The sequence below is a fragment of the Choloepus didactylus genome, chromosome 3 (assembly GCF_015220235.1).
Source record: "Choloepus didactylus isolate mChoDid1 chromosome 3, mChoDid1.pri, whole genome shotgun sequence".
NCBI classification, from domain to species: domain Eukaryota; kingdom Metazoa; phylum Chordata; class Mammalia; order Pilosa; family Megalonychidae; genus Choloepus; species Choloepus didactylus.
The window spans coordinates 75418167-75438276 of record NC_051309.1 but is presented as its reverse complement, the minus strand read 5'-3'; the positions used below and the strand labels follow the sequence as shown (position 1 = coordinate 75438276).

The following is a 20110-nucleotide window of genomic DNA, read 5'->3' as shown; positions in this document are numbered from 1 at the left end:
ATGTAGGAAAACATCTTCAAGACCTTGTATTAGGAGGCCACTTCCTAGACTTTACACCCAAAACACAAGCAACAAAAGAGAAAACAGATAAATGGGAACTCCTCAAGCTTAGAAGTTTCTGCACCTCAAAGGAATTTCTCAAAAAGGTAAAGAGGCAGCCAACTCAATGGGAAAAAATTTTTGGAAACCATGTATCTGACAAAAGACTGATATCTTGCATATACAAAGAAATCCTACAACTCAATGACAATAGTACAGACAGCCCAATTATAAAATGGGCAAAAGATATGAAAAGACAGTTCTCTGAAGAGGAAATACAAATGGCCAAGAAACACATGAAAAAATGTTCAGCTTCACTAGCTATTAGAGAGATGCAAATTAAGACCACAATGAGATACCATCTAACACCGGTTAGAATGGCTGCCATTAAACAAACAGGAAACTACAAATGCTGGAGGGGATGTGGAGAAATTGGAACTCTTATTCATTGTTGGTGGGACTGTATAATGGTTCAGCCACTCTGGAAGTCAGTCTGGCAGTTCCTTAGAAAACTAGAGATAGAGCTACCATTCGATCCAGCGATTGCACTTCTCGGTATATACCCGGAAGATCGGAAAGCAGTGACACGAACAGATATCTGCACGCCATTGTTCATAGCAGCATTATTCACAATTGCCAAGAGATGGAAACAACCCAAATGTCCTTCAACAGATGAGTGGATAAATAAAATGTGGTATATACACACGATGGAATACTACGCGGCAGTAAGAAGGAACGATCTCGGGAAACATGTGACAACATGGATGAACCTTGAAGACATAATGCTGAGCGAAATAAGCCAGGCACAAAAAGAGAAATATTATATGCTACCACTAATGTGAACTTTGAAAAATGTAAAACAAATGGTTTATAATGTAGAACGTAGGGGAACTAGCAATAGAGAGCAATTAAGGAAGGGGGGAAGGGGGAACAATAATCCAAGAAGAACAGATAAGCTATTTAACGTTCTGGGGATGCCCAGGAATGACTATGGTCTGTTAATTTCTGATGGATATAGTAGGAACAAGTTCACAGAAATGTTGCTATAGTATGTAACTTTCTTGGGGTAAAGTAGGAACATGTTGGAAGTTAAGCAGTTATCTTAGGTTAGTTGTCTTTTTCTTACTCCCTTGCTATGGTCTCTTTGAAATGTTCTTTTATTGTATGTTTGTTTTCTTTTTAACTTTTTTTTCATACAGTTGATTTAAAAAAGAAGGGAAAGGTAAAAAAAAAAAGAAAAACAAGGAAAAAAATATTTAGTGCCCCCTTGAGGAGCCTGTGGAGAATGCAGGGGTAATGGCCTACCCCACCTCGATGGTTGCTAACATGACCACAGACATAGGGGACTGGTCGTTTGATGGGTTGAGCCCTCTACCATAGGTTTTACTTTTGGGAAGACAGTTGCTGCAAAGGAGAGGCTAGGCCTCCCTATAAATGTGCCTAAGAGCCTCTTCCCGAATGCCTCTTTGTTGCTCAGATGTGGCCCTCTCTCTCTGGCTAAGCCAACTTGAAAGGTGAAATCACTGCCCTCCCCCCGATGTGGGATCAGACACCCAGGGGAGTGAATCTCCCTGGCAACGTGGAATATGACTCCCGGGGAGCAATGTAGACCTGTTATCGTGGGACGGAGAACATCTTCTTGACCAAAAGGGAGATGTGAAAGGAAATGAAATAAGCTTCAGTGGCAGAGAGATTCCAAAAGGAGCCGAGAGGTCACTCTGGTGGGCACTCTTACGCACACTTTAGACAACCCTTTTTAGGTTCTAAAGAATTGGGGTAGCTGGTGGTGGATACCTGAAACTATCAAACTACAACCCAGAACCCATGAATCTGAAAGACAGTTGTATAAAAATGTAGCTTATGAGGGGTGACAATGGGATTGGGGAAGCCATAAGGACCACACTCCACTTTGTCTAGTTTATGGATGGATGAGTAGAAAAATAGGGGAAGGAAACAAACAGACAAAGGTACCCAGTGTTCTTTTTACTTCAATTGCTCTTTTTCACTCTAATTATTATTCTTGTTATTTTTGTGTGTGTTCTAATGAAGGTGTCAGGGATTGATTTAGGTGATGAATGTACAACTATGTAATGGTACTGTGAACAATCGAAAGTACGATTTGCTTTGTATGACTGCATGGTATGTGAGTATCTCTCAGTAAAATGAAGATTAAAAAAAAAATTATGTTGCCTAAAATACATGTATATAATAAAAAAATCCAAAGGAAAAAAAAAAAGAAAATTATATGAAATTCACAGTAAACGTGAAAGCATTACAAAATTATGAGATATTTCTATTTCCCTCAATAATTCTAGGTTTTGTTTTGTGAAAGACACTGTGTACTCACAAATACTGGTTCTTTGTATTTCCAATGGAATCTGGAGAGCTCTTCTAGTTTTAAGTTGAGAAGAGATTATTCTCTACTTTTTTATGCTTTTTAACATTTGTATTAAAAATAAAAACTACTTTTCTCTAAAAAAAAAGGAAAAAGAATGTGGATCTACATGTTCTGATTTGTAACACTCTCCAGGATGTAACGTCAAGTGAAAAAAAAGGCAAGCTGCAGAAAGGGCCACAAAGCATGACTCTGTTTATTGGAGGGAGGAGATAAATGGAGATAAGCCTGTATGTGCAATTTATATATACTGTATATTTACAAAATGACAGAAAAAAGGATTAGAACATAATTCCTAAAACAGTAACAGCAGTTATCTCTAGGGAAAGAAAAGAAATCTTTATTATAACATTAATATTCTTTTATTACTTTGATAATTGAAAGAAAACTTAACAGTATTCAAGATAATGTGGTACTAGCATAAGAACAGATTTAAGATCAAAGGAATAGAATTGAGAGTACAGAAATAAACCCTTACAATTACAGTCAATTGATTTTAGACAAGGATGTAACGACAGTTCAATGGGGAAAGAACAGTCCTTTCAACAAGACTGGAACAATAGTCTACATGCCAAAGAAAGGCACAGGATCCCTATCTCACATCATACACACAAAAAAATGAGTCAAAATGGATTAAAGACCAAAATATAAGAGCTAAAACCATAAAATTCTAAAAAGAAAACCTAAGTGGAATGTTCACGACCCTGAGTTAGGCTATAATTTCTTAAAACAAAACACCAAAAGCATAAGCAACAAAAGAAAAACCAAATAAAACTGGACTTCATCAAAATTAAAAGTTGTGTATCAAAGGATACTATTAAGAAAGTGAAAAGATACATCACGTATTTGATAATGGTCTAGTATCCAGAATATATAAAGAATTCTTAACAATAAAGACAAATAACCCAATTTAAAAATGGACAAAGGATTTAAATAGACACTTCTTCAAGGAGGAATCACAAATGGCCTTAATAAGCACATTTAAAAATGCTCAAAGTCATGAGCCACTAGGAAATTGCAACTCAAAACCACAATGAGATACCATTTCACACCAACTGGGAGGGCTATAATCAAAAGGGAAAATATCAAGTGTGGGCGATGACATGGAGAAACTGGAACACTTACACACTGCCAGTGAGAATGAAATACGGTGCAACCACTATGGAAAACAGTTGGGCAATTCCTCAAAAAATTAAACACAGAATTAACATATGACCCAGCAATTCCTGCTAAATATATACCCAAGAGAACTGAAAACATATGTTTACACAAAAAGTATACATGAATATTCAGAGCAGCATTGTTCATAATAGCTGAAATACAGAAACAACCCAAGTCCATTAACTACTGAATGGATAAGTAAAATGTGGTATATCCATATAATGGAGTATTATTCAGACATAAAAAGGAATGAAGAACTGATACATGCTGCATCATGGATGAACCTTGAAAACATTATGCTTAAAAAGGGTTGTCTAGTTTATGGATGGATGAGTAGAAAAATAGGGGAAGGAAACAAACAGACAAAGGTACTCAGTGTTCTTTTTTACTTCAATTGCTCTTTTTCACTCTAATTATTATTCTTGTTATTCTTGTGTGTGTGCTAATGAAGGTGTCAGGGATTGATTTGGGTGATGAATGTACAACTATGTAATGGTACTGTGAACAATCGAAAGTACGATTTGTTTTGTATGACTGCGTGGTATATGAATATATCTCAATAAAATGAAGATTAAAAAAAAAAAAAAAAAAAAAAGACATAATGCTGAGCAAAATAAGCCAGGCACAAAAAGAGAGATATTGTATGTTACCACTAATGTGAATTCTGTGAAAAATGTACAATGTTTTATACTGTAGAATGTAGGGGACCTAGAGATACCAATTAGTGGAGGGGGAATGATAATCTAATAAGAACAGATAAACTATGGAGGGTAATCTCAATGTTATGGGAATGCTCAGGAATGATTATGGTTTGTAAACTTTCTTGGATATAGTAAGATCATGTTGGAAGCAACAGAGTTATTTTAGGTTTTTTTTTCTCTTATTCCTTTGTTTTCTTAGGGGTTGTTAATTTTCTTGGGGTATGGTAGGAACATGTTGGAAGCAATGTAGTTATTTTAGATTATTTGTTTTTCTTACTCCTCTGTTTGGACATGGTTTACTAATTTTCTTGGGGTATGGTAGGAACATATTGGAAGCAGAGTAGTTATTTTAGGTTATTTGTTTTCCTTAATCCATTGCTTTGTTTGAAATGTTGTGGGGTTTTTTGGTTGTTGTTTGCCTGTTTGTTTTTAATTTTTTGATAAACAAAGTTAAAAAATTGAAAAAAAATCAGTAGAAAAATGGGAGTAAAAACTAAATGACAAATAGGGTGGGATGGGGGGATGGTTTGGGTATTCTCTTTTCACTTTTATTTTTTATTCTGATTCTGATTCTTTCTGATGTAAGGAAAATGTTCAGAAATAGATTGTGGTGATGAACGCATAACTATATGATCATACTGTGAACAGTTGATTGTATACCATGGATGACTGTATGGTTTGTGAATATATTTCAATAAAACTGAATTAAAAAAAAAATAAAGAATAAGATAGAAATCCAACTTAAAAAAAACAAAACAAAACAAAACATTATGCTAAGTGAAAGAAGTCAGACACAACAGAACAAATGATTCCATTATATGATTCCATTTATATGAAATGTCCAGGATAGCCAAATCCATACAGACAGAAAGTATATTCATGAACGCCAGGGGCTGGGGAAAAAGGGAAATGGAAAGTGACTGCTAATGGATCCCGTATTTATTTCTGGGGTGATCTGGAATTAAATAGTGGTGATAGTTGTACAACTTTGTGAATATACTAAAATTCACTAAATTGTACACTATGTGTGAATTTTATGGTATGTAAATTATATCTCAATTTTTAAATCTCAAAGAAAAGTCCTTACTATTAAAAAAAAATAAGAAAATAGCATCCAAATAATGCTCTTTACCACCTCAATATGTTCATTTCTTTCATTCATTTATTCACTATTGCATTCATTCATTCAACCAGCATATTCTGACCAACTAGTATGTGCCAGGCACTCTTTTTTTTTTCTGATGCTAACGAGCTCTTTTTTTTTTTTTCCTTTTTAATTTTTACTGGGATTATTCAGATACCATACAATTACCCAAAGATCCAAAGTGTACAATCAGTTGCCCCTGGTACCCTCATACAGCTGTGCATCCATCACCACACTTAATTTTTGTTCAATTTTTAGAACCTTTTCATTACTCCAGACAAGAAATAAAGTGAAAGAAGAAAAAAAGAAAAAAAAAAAAAAAGAAAAGGAAACTCGGATCCTCCCATATCCCTAACCAATCCCCCTCAATTGTTGACTAGTAGTGTTGGTATAGTACATTTGTTACAGTTTATGAAAGAATGCTGATATACTACTAACTGTAGTATATAGTTTGCAATAGGTATATATTTCTTCCCTATATGCCCCTCTATTATTAACTTCTAATTGTATTGTCATACATTTGTTCTGGTTCATGGAAGAGATTTCTAATATTTGTACAGTTAATCGTGGACATTGCCCACCATAGAATTCAGTTTTATACATTTCCATCTTTTGACCTCCAACCTTCCTTCTGGTGACATATATGACTCTGAGCTTCCCCTTTCCGCCTCATTCACGCGCCATTCGGCACTATTAGTTATTCTCACATCTTGCTACTGATACCTCTGTTCATTTCCAAACATTTAAGTTCATCCTAGTTGAACATTCTGCTCATACTAAGCAACCACTCCCCATTCTTAAGTCTCATCCTATATCTTGGTACCTTATATTTCATGTCTATGAGTTTACATATTATAATTAGTTCCTATCGGTGAGACCCTGCAATATTTGTCTCTGTGCGTCTGGCTCATTTCACTCAGTATATTGCCCTCGAGGTTTTGTCATCAACCCATTTCTTTTTTTTTTAAGATGGTTTTGTTCACACCCCATACATTCCATCGTGAGTAAACAATCGATGGTTCTCTGTACGGTCACATATTTAAGTGTTCACCCCCTTTACCACTATCTACATAAGGGCATCTATATTTCTTCCACAAGGCAAGAGGGAGAGTCAAAGAAGGTAGAGAGGCAAAAGAAAAAGGAAAAAAAGAATGACAGCTAGAAAGCAGCAAAAGGAAAAAAAACCTTAAATCAAAGTAAAGAGTCAGACACCACCACCAATGGCAAGTGTCTAACATGCCTCCCCATTCCCCCTCTTATCTGCATTTACCTTGGTATATCACCTCTTTTACATTAAAGGAAGCATAATGCAATGATTCTGTTAGTTACAGTCTCTAGTTTACGTTGATTGCATCCCTCCCCCAATGCCTCCCCATTTTTGACACCTCGCAAGGTTGACATTTGCTTGTCCTCCCTTGTAAAAGAACATATTTGTACATTTTATCACAATTGTTGAACACTCTAGATTTCACCAAGTTACACAGTCCCAGTCTATCCTTCCTCCTTTCTTCTGGTGTCTCACATGCTCCCAACCTTCTTCTCTCAACCATATTCATAGTTATCTTTGTTCAGTGTACTTACATTGCTGTGCTACTACCTCCCAAAATTGTGTTCCAAACCATACACTCCAGTCTTCTCCTATCACGCTGTAGTGCTCCTTTTAGTATTTCCTGTAGGGCGGGTGTCTTGTTCACAAAGTCTCTCATTGTCTGTTTGTCAGAAAATATTTTGAGCTCTCCCTCATATTTGAAGGACAGCTTTGCTGGATATAGGATTCTTGGTTGGCGGTTTTTGTCTTTCAGTATCTTAAATATATCACACCACTTCCTTCTTGCCTCCAGGGTTTCTGCTGAGAGATCCGCACATAATCTTATTAAGCTTCCTTTGTATGTGATAGATTGCTTTTCTCTTGCTGCTTTCAGAATTCTCTCTTTGTCTTTGACATTTGATAATCTGATTATTAAGTGTCTTGGTTTAGGTCTATTCAGATCTATTCTGTTTGGAGTATGCTGTGCTTCTTAGATCTGTAACTTTATGTCTTTCATAAGAGATGGGAAATTTTCATTATTTCCTCTATTATTGCTTCTGCCCCTTTTCTCTTCTCTTCCCCGTCTGGGACACCAATGATACTTACATTCTTGTACTTTGTTTCATCCTTAAGTTCCCGGAGACGTTGCTCATATTTTTTCATTCTTTTCTCCATCTGCTCCTTTGCATGTAGGCTTTCAGATGTTTTGTTCTCCAGTTCCTGAGTGTTTTCTTCTGCCTCTTGAGATCTGCTGTTGTATGTTTCCACTGTGCCTTTCGTCTCTTGTGTTGTGCCTTTCATTTCCATAGATTCTACTAGTTGTTTTTCTGAACATTCAATTTCTGCCTTATGTATGCCCAGTGTTTTCTTTACAGCCTCTATTTCTTTTGCAAAATATTCTCTAAACTTTTTGAATTGATTTGGCATTAGTTGTTTAAATTCCTGTATCTCAGTTGAAGTATACATTTGTCCCTTTGACTGGGCCATAACTTCATTTTTCTTAGTGTAGGTTGTAGTTTTCTGTTGTTTAGGCATCTGACCTCCCAGGCCACCCCAGTCAGGTTTTCCCAGATGAGAACAGGCTCAGGTCACAGAAGGAGGAAATATTCAGTATCTGGTTTCCCTGATGGTTTTTCTTAAAGGGCTGACACACTGGTGCTTTTCTGCCCGGCAGGTGCATCTGTCAGCCTGTCACCGGCTGGTGTAAGAGGGTGTGGCCTGTGGCTCTCCTCCTCCCCCAGGCTTTGGGGTCTGGTTCCGGCAAGGGAGGTAGTAGAGCTGGGCCCCTCCCTTTCCTCTTGGGAAGCTATGCTCCGTCCAGAGAGGTCAGTTGCATATCAGTAAGTTCTTTGTTTCTCTGACTCTGCTGATCAAAGTGTTTTGATATTAAAATGGCTGAGGCTTTCTTTACTGCAAAGCGTTGCAGGCTGAAAATGGCTGAGGTTTTCTCCAAAGAGATAGAAAGGGACAGAAAAGCTCCCAGATTCACCCATCAGCCAGAGACAGTACCCGATCCTCTGGGCTCCCCGTCCTGAGACAGATATGACCCCTGACTCTCCCAAGGTCAGTTGTCACCAAAAGCCACTGTCTGCTTGTTGGGGATTCACTGTTTGTATTGAGTGGTTAATATTAAAACCCCAGTTGGGGCTGGGCTGAGGTCCACTCACTTGTTTGGAGAGTGCTGTTCTCTAGCACTGCACGGCTTCCGTGAGGGAGGGGCTCTCAGCTCTCGGCTCTCAGTGCGGGTCTGCAGTTTTTACTTATAGATTTTATGCTGCGATCTTGGGCATTCCTCCCAATTCAGGTTGGTGGATGATGAGTGGTCAGTCAGGTTTGTCTCCCCACAGTCATTCCAGGTTATTTACTAGTTTTTTGGTCATTTATGAATTGTTCTGGGAGGGACTAACAGTCTTCCACTCCTCTCTATGCCGCCATCTTAGCTGTCAGGGTCAGGCACTCTTTTAAACCATGGATCAACACTGAACAAGACAGATATGGTCCCTACTTTCATTAAACTAACAAGAAACTATTGGGTAGGGGTCAGTGCTATCATGAAAATAACAATGTGATGTGATTATGATTGTGATTGTGACTGTGATGTGGCACTACATTAGATTGGTCAGAGGCCTCCCCAATGCCGGAAAGAAGAAGGAGGCAGCTATGTGAAGATGTGACGATGAGGGAAGAGCATTCCTGGTTTAAAGAATAAACAATTAGTACAAAAACAACTTTCTCAGGAATGGGGAAAAAAGGCAATTTTGGCTAAGGCATCATAAATGATGGGAATAGTGGTACGAGATGAAATCAGAAACGCTGATAGGAACACACTAGCTAGATTTTAGAGGCCAAGGTAAGGCATTTAGATTATCAGTTTGAGTGTAGATGGAAAACCAGTGGAATTTGGTTTATTTTGTTTTTTTAAACAGAAGTAGTGACATGATCTGGTTTAAGGTTTTAAAAAAGACTATTCTAGTTGCCATGCAGAGAAAGGACTGAGAGGGGCATAAAAGTGGAATCAGGGAAACTGGTTAGGAAGCTACTACAAAGAAGAGAAAATGTAGCTTGGACTAGTGGCGATGGAGAGAAGGGAAAGATTCCAGATATTTGTTGGTAGAACCAATAGGACTCACTACTGGATTTAGTGATTTGAGGAGGGTGGTGAAATAAAGAGAAATCAAGGATGACTCCTAGGTTTTCAAGCCTCAACCAGGTAGAAAGTGGGCCATTTATTAAGATAGGTTTGGGGAGAAGATCAGTACTATTTTGGTCATACTAACTTGAGGTCCCTATTAGATATCCAAACAGATATGTTACGAAGGCAGTTGTATATACAAGATGAAAGATCAGGCTCAGAGGAAAGATCAGGCTGAAGATAATAAATCATCTTTATATCCTCAGATGGTTAGCATAGTGCCAAAAGGTGCAATAATATATTACTGAAACAATAACAATAGATTGAATAAGCTATAAGTCCTACAGTTAAAAAAAAAAAAAAAAAAAAAAAACTGTTTATGGTTTTAGCCTGGGGTTTCCAAAACATCTTTCATCACAGAAACTTGTTCCCCACATATTAACATCCTGCTGTTTCACATACATTGGGAAACACTGCACTTGTACCTTAAATTGCTAATGGGCTGACTCTCAATTTAAAGGATGTTCATTACACTTCAGTTTTATAAAGTATAACTCAGTGATTTCACAAAGAATGGGTGAAAAGTTGGTCAAGTCAGTATTTAGTTAATACCCCATAAACTTTTATAATCTCACCCTTCAAAAGCAAAGGCCAATTAGTTTCCACATCTGTAGAATTATCTGTGGCATTAGCTCAGCTATAGATGAAGAAACTAAAGTTTCATCACTCATCTCTGATCACCCTCTGAGACTGAGTTGTATATAGGCCACTGCTTCCTTTGCCCAAAAACCACAGGAGATTTCAGGAAATGCCCATAGTCATCTGTCTGGGTGATTTCCATACAAGAGCAGCAACTCTATTTTCAGAATCTTATATAATATGCTGGACTGTTTAAGGAAGAAACCAAAAGTTTCATATTCAGAGCTTAGAATGAACATCAGTCTGGTGACTAAGTTGGCAGAAGTTTCACTGAAGAAACATCTAGGAAGCTTAAATATCATTTCTTTTGTAAAACTTTTCCTAAACTTCCATGGAAAACTATCCATTCCCTTCTTGTGTCTCATTGTAGTTTAAAACACCTTTAACACCTTACTGCATATATTTGTGTCTGTTCTCTTTTAAATTGCTCAAGATGAGAGGCTGTATATTCTTCATTTTGGTAATTCCACTGCCTTATGCAGTATCTGGCATGTAGTAGAGGAAAGAAAAAAGAATTTGGAGTGAGGACGGCCCAAATTCAGACACTGTCTTTGTAACTTACTGTCAAATACTGGGCAAATTATACAACTGCCCTAAACTTACAACTAAAAAAATAGGGATAATATCACCAATTTTGCGGGACTATTAATGACAATAAATAAGCAAATACATTAAAGCATCTTAGTTTTCCAGGGAAGCTGTCATACAGCAAATGCTCAGTATAGGAAGTGACAGCTTTAAAATGTTCAATGAATGAAAGTCTATACATATATGCATATGTGAATGTATAAATAAAATGCCCAATCTTGCTTTGTCCCCCTGCCACACTCCTACTAACCTATAAAGGATCAGTTTAAAGCATCATTTCCTCATGCTTATTTGTTTACATTTTTCTCTCTCACTAGATTGTAAGTTACTCAAGGATATGGATCACCTCTTAGTCATCCTTGAATCCCTAGTACCTAGCATAGAACATGGAATATAACAGATGCCTAATAAATGTTCTAACTTAAATAATGATGATATTGAAGGGGAAGAAAAATCTTGTTCTTATTGCAAGGAGCAGCTGCATCTAATATTAATGAAAAGGAAAGTTCTATCATCTTCATTCAATAAAATAAATCTAAGATTTTACTTGGAGCAAGGGAAGTAACAGATAGACTGGGAATATTTGCTAATTCTAACACCAAAATCTCATTTTCACTTAGATCCTTTACAGTCCTGTCCTACATAAACCTTGGATGAAAACAGGTCAACCAAAAGCAAAGCCTCTCAGCAATGCTAAGAAAGCCTACTCCCATAGTTCTAATAACTAAATAGGCTATAGTTTCCTCCCACAGTTTAAAGTAATTTAGCCATACTTTAAAAACCAATTGTATGTCCTTGTAGTAAAAGGACACTGATTCCTTATAATTTTTTTTTTCAAAGTAAAGGAACAGAATTTCCTCTGGCACTTAATCCTAAAACACGGCCCATTACAAAGGTACAATAAAAGATCAAGTCTGCAGCCTTGGCAGTAATGGCACAACCTTTACGTCAGATACACATCTCAAGTTAACAGGAGGAAAAAGATTTGTCTACAATTCCTATAGACCAGCATTTGCCCACAAATATGGACCAGTAACACAACAGGTATAAGAACTGACGTGAGCTAATCTCTTTAATGACCCAGTAGGTGTCATCCCAGTGTTTTGCTCATCTAAAGGATCACCATAATTGAAAATTAGCATCATGTGCAAACAGCAGGAAGTGGTAGACTACTTGTTCCTCCTCCATAAAAACTGAGCTACTCATTTTGCTAACAGAATCCCTAGAAATGTGTGAAGTGAGGTAGAAGTGTGAGGATGTAGTATAAATTCAAAGACCGAGAAGGAATGTCCCCTGGTTTTAATTAAAAGTTGAAGTAATTTTTGGAGTAATGGAAATGGTCTAGGTCTTGAAAGGGGTGTGGGTTACAAGAATGTATACATTTGTCAAAATGAATCAAACTATAGACTTAATCTGAACGTTCCACTATTTATAAATCATACCTCAAAAAATAAAAATTTTAAAGTGTAAAGCAATTAATTCCTTGAGCATACACTGGCCATTTAAATCAAAGAAAGGATAACACAAATGAGTGAAAACCATCAAAGAAACCCAAGGAGTAACTTACATTATTAAGCAGAGAAAAAAGAAAAAATACATAGACTAAAGGTGAATATTCTCTTCTATGACCCCTCACCTTGCCCCACCATTAAATTAAGAGAAACTTAAGTATCAGAACTGTCATAGGGTTTCACAGATACAATTATATAAAGATTTTACTGATAAAATGGTAAAGAAAATCCTGAGTTGTCATAACATATAACTACTCAACTTATAATAGTCCAACTTGTAAATAATCATAAAAGTATTATATGTCACATGTACCAGCAATTGGACACTACTATTTACTCATAATTTGGAGGGTGAAATTTACCAAAAGAAAAAACTCTCCACCCTGAAATAATCCAAAAAGGAAAAAATCCTAGCAGAACTCTGACCATCAAGACTAGAAAAGGAATAAATCCATTAGAATAACAGGTAAACAGCTTTAATTCTACGTTCACAATCCATACAAGACATTTTCATAGCTCCAAGTATGCCTTCTGCCTTCCAAGCATCTATTATTTGCATTAAATTTCAGTTTATTATCTACATTCAAGTATTGAAAGATAGCTAAGAAACAAGGAACCAAATTTGAGTAAAATATCTCACTATGTAAAATCCTCTTTACAGACTATAAACATGCTGATCTGGGAGAAAAACAAATTTCCTATTAAGTTATAAATATTTAAAAAATTCACCCTGTGAAGATAAAATGCATTTATAAACAAAGGACTTTTACATGATATTCTACCAATACTTTTTTTTAAAAATACCATTACTTCTTTTTTTTTAACTTTAACCTCTCCTTTTCATCTTTTAGTTCAGTATATGCAATAATTTGTATTTTTGAAAGCACTCGAGTTTACTGAATAAAAGACACTGTTTATGGTTCATAAAGCAATTAAAGCAAAATAAGTTGCCAAAGCAGTAGCATTTATTGAATTAAATAATATACATTTTCCAGTAGACACACATTTATACATAAAAAGAACTGAAAGAAACTGCTTGTTTCAGGGCACCAAAGCAGATTTACATACAATAATCGATTAGCAGAAAAACACAAGAAAGTTTCTATGTAATCCCACCAGAGATTTCCTTGATCTTAAGAAAACTACATTTTTTTTTTTAGAGGTTAAGGCTATTAAGTTTACAGGAGCACAAACACCAAAACATTTTAAGTAAAAGTGATTTTAAGGGATAAAAGTATGTTTTCTATTCTTGGCATAAATTTTAATTTTTTCCAGTGGAACCAAAACCTCATGAACCCCTTTCAGTGACTTCCAAAGCTTGAACTTCCTCTATTTCTGGATAAAAAAATGCCTTCATAAATCAGCTGTGCAATTCTATCACCCTTTTTCACTTCAAACTTTTCTGTGCCAAAATTAAATAACACAACACCAACATTTCCTCTATAGTCTTCATCTATGACACCAGCTCCTACATCTATGAAATGTTTTGCAGCCAAGCCAGAAAGTGGAGCTACTCTTCAATAACATCCAGAAGGAAGGGCTATCTGAATGTCTGATTTCACAAGGGCTTTCCCCATGGGTGGTATAATCATAGGCACTGTACAGGTCATAGCCTGTGGCCTGTGCGGACCCCTTGGTTGGGGCTGTGGCATGCTCCGAAAGCCGGGCAAAGCAGATATGCATGCCCCCCTTCTCCATGGACCGGGCGTGCTTGCTGGGGGAGACGGCAGGGGTGTCTTCAGAGCAAGGCATGGCAGTGCAAAGAAGGAAAACAGGAGCCAAAGAGAGAGCAGAGAACCGAACCAAAGAAGCAGGATGAGGCCCGTGGCAGGGAAGACCAAATTCTACTATTACTTCTTACCTGACTGTTTTTTTGTTTGTTTTGGTTTTTCATTTATTAACAAAAAAGCTCCATTCTAAATTTTAACTTAAAATATGCTATTTTCCCCTTTTAAAACACAAGAAGAAAAAGACTGATGCCAAAGGATGCAAGCACTCTTACTATGTCATTAAGGGGAAAGAAAGTCTTTTAGAAGAATTTTACTAAAAACTTGTTTATTTGGCATTGATATAAAAACCAAGCTTTCATGATTGTTTTGCTTAATGGTGGAATGGTGTGTGGCAATCCAGGTATATAGGCAGTCACACTCACTGATGTTAGGAACACAATTTACAGGGCACATCAGCAGGTAAAATAGTATGCCTTGCATACATGCTAATCCTTGAAAGAAGGTTGTGCCAGTTTGAATGTATTGTGTCCCCCAAACGCCATTATCTTTGAGGTAGTCTTGTGGGGCAGACATTTTGGTGCTGATTAGATCTGCTTGGAATGTGCCCCACCCAGCTGTGGGTGATGACTCTGATGAGATATTCCCATGGAGGCATGGCCCCACCCATTCAGGGTGGGTCTTGATCAGTGGAGCCATATAAATGAGCTGACTCAAAGAGACAGAACTCAGTGCAGCTGTGAGTGATGTTTTGAAGAGGAGCAAGCTTGCTAGAGAGGAACGTCCTGGGAGAAAGCCATTTTAAAACCAGAACTTTGGAGCAGACGCCAGCCACGTGCCTTCCCAGCTAACAGAGGTTTTCCAGACACCATTGGCCATCCTCCAGTGAAGGTACCTGATTACTGATGCGTTACCTTGGACACTTTATGGCCTTAAGACTGTAACTGTGTAGCCAAATAAACCCCCTTTTTATAAAAGCCAATCCATCTCTGGTGTTTTGCATTCTGCAGCATTAGCAAACTAGAACAAAGGTTAAGACAAAAGTTTCTTCAAAACTGTAAGATAAAAACTCAATAGTGTTCCAAACTTTTCTGTGCACAGTAGCCGCCTATTTATATTTTCCCTGAAGTCTTCAGAAGGAAAAATTTAGAGCAGAATGAGGGAATTTACTCATACTCCTACCTCCCACTACTAAAATATTGGAAAACGTCACTGATTTGTTCAAAAAAACAAAAAACATTTTTTGTTACTAAGTATGTATTATGTACTAAGCACTACAGTAGTTGGTAGAGAAATAAAAATAGTTTTGGAAATTGTCCCATCTTCAAGGAGTTCACAGTCTAATGGGGAAAAAAAGACCTGAAAATTGACAAATACATTATCTTGATGATAAGGACTATGGAGGGCACTAAAATGGTATCTAACAAATTTAGGAAGGTACTGGTCAGGGAGGAGTTAGAAGAATGGAGGTGAGGAGGCGAAAGGCAGTCCAGCCAAAATAACAAGAATGGCATTTACACAGACAGGGAGGCAAGGGAGAAAATGTATTTTGAAAGAAATGCAAATACAACAGCTGAGCATTGTGGAGCAGGGCAAGGTGGGAAGGCACAGATGAGGCCAGAGTGGTTAGCAAATACCAGATCATAAAGCCTTTCTATGCCTTGGGGTTTGCCAGCCACTTCTGCAGCTACTGCAGGAAGGGGGTGGGTCAAAGGATTCCAACCACTTCTTTTCCCTATTAAAAAAAGCAGAGTTAGAATACAGCAGCAGTGGCAGCAGTGCCAAGATTAAGCAAGGCAGGCCCCTCAAACCACCCAACAGGGATGGATTCTGCTTAAAATTACAGAAGCACAAATTGGCAAAATTTCTGCTGTTTGTGAGTACATGGACATACTATACACATCTTTTAGCTTTTACAAATACTGACTGCAACTACTTCCACACCTATACTTAAAGAAGTTTGTATACTCAATGCAGCATCAATCATCTTTAACTATCATAAGCCAGTGGAATTGGAACCAATGAATTAAAAACAACTATTAGCAATAATCTCCATGTAACATATTGGTCTTCAATTTAAAGATTCTTGAGGGCAGAGCAATGGATTGTATTCATTTCTGAGCCCCCACCTTTGTCCTCCTCCATCCAGCACCTAACACTTTGCTTTACACATGGGAGTGTCCAAACACTGTATATTGCATTATGCAATATGGCCATGCATTTCTAAGACAGCTACACAAAATTGGAATGAGGAAAGAGTTTATATACAGTGCTTGGCAATTTCATGAAAAAGGATAATGATAATATTCATACTGGACTCTCATTTATGAAAAGCTTTCAAATACATTCTCTCATTCAGTTCTCACATTAACCCAATGGAATAGGTAGTCCTTTTCCCACAGCAGACAGGAAACAGAGGCTAAGAAATTAAGGGATCTGCCCAAGGACACATGGCTAGGGACAGAATGAAGACTCTGAGGAGACCCAGGTCTCCTCACTCCAAGGCCATTGTTCTCTCCATGACAACCAGTAGTCAATCAAAAATAAAAATTATTAGAAACATATTTGCCAAACAAGGTACTGACATGTAAACTGGTGAACAAACCCTCGCAGAACTTACAGTCCAGAAGGGGAAAAATCTTAAATGATAATTATAATTAATTAAATAATTACTAGATGCTATGCACTGCAAAGACAACAAGGGGACCCTTTGAGGGTTTTGTGGAGTCTCTCAAGGACAGAGTGGTATTATATTGAATCCCAAGGATTTTTCTCCTTCACCTTATTTTGAATCATTTAACTCTATGAACAGGCATTCATTTGCTGTTGTCTAAAGCTTCTCAAACTTCAGTGTGCTTTCAAATCACCTAGGGATCTTACTAAAAATAGATTCTAATTCAAGGATTGTGGCCTGAAATTTGCATTTCTAACTAATGCAATGGTGAGCCCCCAAACGCCACACTTTAAGGGTCTGAGGCTGACATCTTAGAGGTTACAGTTATAGAGAGATACTGATCCCCTCAGTCCTGGGGGGGAACCGGTCTGTCACCAGAGGGCCTAGAGCGGCCTTTCTTCCCCATAATATAATATAAAATGATAGTGATTTTTTTTTTTAATGTTCAATGACATTTTAAAAAAAAGGATCTGTAGCAACTATAGTTATCACTAGATTACAGTCCCAACACCTTACAAATACCTTCCCACTTCAGTGAAAGATAAAAATGTCCATTCATTTAGAACTGTACTTAGATACATGGGTGTGTTTTTTTTAATGTCAGTACTCAATAGCTTGCCATTTCCCAAATTCAAAACTGACATGGTTGGCAAATGATTGATTAAAGGGTTAAACAGTTTAACTGATAAGACCCCTCCCTTTTGGGAATCTTTAACAGTAAGATCAGAGACACAAGCATCAATCCTTAAAACACTGCTGTGCTCAAGTTGAAAGTCCTCAGTTTTGACAATTCGGTTTGTTGTTCACTGACTCACAGTCAAAAACATAATTTCTAGAAGTTAAGATAAGAAAGCCGGTTGAATACTTGGCAGAGTGTGCTGAAGGTTAGAGAGAATGGAACCAGGCATATCTGAGCAAAAAATTATAACCACAGGGAGTTATTAAACCAAGGGCTATTTCAGTAGTTAAATCTAATGTTACAAGGTACTAGCAAACACAATAGCTACCATGTAATACTCCCCCCACCATTCTTTCTATTTAATTACCCTATGTTTATGCTGAATGCTAAGAAAGTATTTAGGTTATTTTACCATTATCTAATTCCACGAAGGAACACTTACACAAAAAATATTCCTTCCAATATCCAACTCCAGTACTCAGAACTATGACTACTAACCCAACCTCATCAGATTTCAATTTGAGTACAAAAGGACTTAGGCACAAAGGTAAAACAAAAATAAAATGAAAGATAATTCAAAATTTCCATTATAAACAATAATAAAGCTGCTTGGGTATGAGGTATACGCACTACTATCCAAATGTTTATTTACCTTCAAACTCCTGCTTTTAGTTTCTAACTTAAAAAAATCAAAAGTCGCACTGATACATATATAAATCTATGACTGAGGTGATCAGAAATGGTGAATATGTTTACAAAATCAACTAATGTTACTAGCAAATAATTGGACTGATGAGATACTTATAATGACCTAGACATCACTAATGCACATAACTACCATTTAATAAAGCCAGGCACTGTTAGACCTTTACATTCAAATCTCTAATCCTCCCAAAATCTCTGAGATATTGGTCCTAAACACAGGATTCACAGAAAAAATATACATTAATGTTTAATGGCCTAAAAGTATACCATAGATTAGTGTCATACACATACCATTCACAATGGAGTCTCAGACTGCTTTCACTGCTAAAATGGCTGCAGCAGAGACCCACACATGCCCCAAGAAGAGTTGTGGCAGTAATGGTAGGCAACAACAGATGGGCCCAGGCCCCAAGGACGGTGGCCAGGCAGCATCAGGAGAAAGGCTATACACGTTGGAGTAAACAAATGGGTATATTCAGGGTGATAGTAGACAGCTTTTTCTATCACAAAGAAGGAAGCAAAAAATACAGAAAGGGAAAAGACTAGAATGAACTCCTATGCTATTGGCCTGGAATTGCAAGTATCAATGTGAAATCATTCAATATATACAAATAGGAAAATACATAGATATAAATATGCGTAGGTATGTATTTTCTAGCACTGTCCACTGAAAGGGCCTGGGAGCAGTGGCATATCTGAAGTAACAAGCATACCTATCACTCAGATTTTGGTTTCTAAATACCATTCTCCACTGAGTGGAACCAAGGCCCTCAGAGAAATGGTTGGTTCCAGGACTGGGACAAGAAATGTATAAAATGATCCAGGAAAAAATAAAATAAAATAAAATAAAATAAAATGATCCAGGAACATATGTTGTGCCAGAAAATAAGGGAGTGCCCACAGAATGATGAATACAAGTCAAAGGAACACAGGAGCCCGTCTGAATAAGGCTCTCTGGTGGACTGATTTGTGTACCCTAGTTTCGACATGTTCTTGGTCTTGGTCTGTATTCTTGTGGGTGTGGACCCACTGTAAACAAGATTTCTTCAGTAAAGGTGTGGCCCAATTGAATCAGGTTGGGCTTTAATCCAGATTACTGGAGTCCTTTATACACAGAGTGAAAGTTAGAGAAAAACCATGGGGAGCAGCCACAAGCTGGAAGTCAACAGAATACAAAAGAGAAAGGAGAAGATGCTACCATGTGACAGAAAGCTAAGGAATCCCAAGGATCACCAGCAGCCAATCCCAGGGTGCTGGGTTGGATGTAGTATGTCCCCCAAAATGCTATTACCTTTGATGCAGTGTTGTGTGGGCAGGAAACATATTGGTGTTGATTGGGTTGGAGACTTTTGATTGGATGTTTCTGTGGAGATGTGATCACTCAACTCTGGGCAAGGTCTTTCATTGGATAATTTCCATGGAGGTGTGGCCCCACCCATTTAGCATGGGCCTTGACTAGTTTACTAGAGCACTATATAAGTTCAAACAGAAGGAGCAAGCTTGCTACAGCCAAGAGGGACACTTTGAAGAATGCACCAGAGCTGAGAGAGGAACTGCAGTTTACAGAGACATTTTGCAGACAGCCTTTGAAAGCAGGCTTTTGCTCTGGAGAAGCTGAGAGCAAAAACGCCCCAAGAGCAACTAAGAGTGACCTTTTAGAGGAGCTGCAGCCTAGAGAGGAACGTCCTGGGAGAAAGCCATTTTGAAACCAGAACTTAAAGCAGACACCAGCCACATGACTTCCCAGCTAACAGAGGTTTTCCAGATTCCATTGGCCATCCTCCAGTGAAGGTACCCAATTGTTGATGACTTACCTTGGACACTTTATGGCCTTAAGACTGTAACTTTGTAACCAAATAATACTCTTTATAAAAGCTGATCCATTTCTGGTGTTTTGCATTCCAGCAGCATTAGCAAACCGGAATAT

General features: G+C 37.5%; 1 protein-coding gene and 1 pseudogene across 3 annotated transcripts in view; both read right to left on the bottom strand.

The window, feature by feature from the left end:
• The window catches only part of MOB1B (MOB kinase activator 1B), a 144014-nt gene that overhangs the window by 97549 nt on the left and 26355 nt on the right, over positions 1–20110 (bottom strand). The window lies entirely within an intron of this gene.
• LOC119529497 lies at positions 13660–14338 on the bottom strand (annotated as a pseudogene).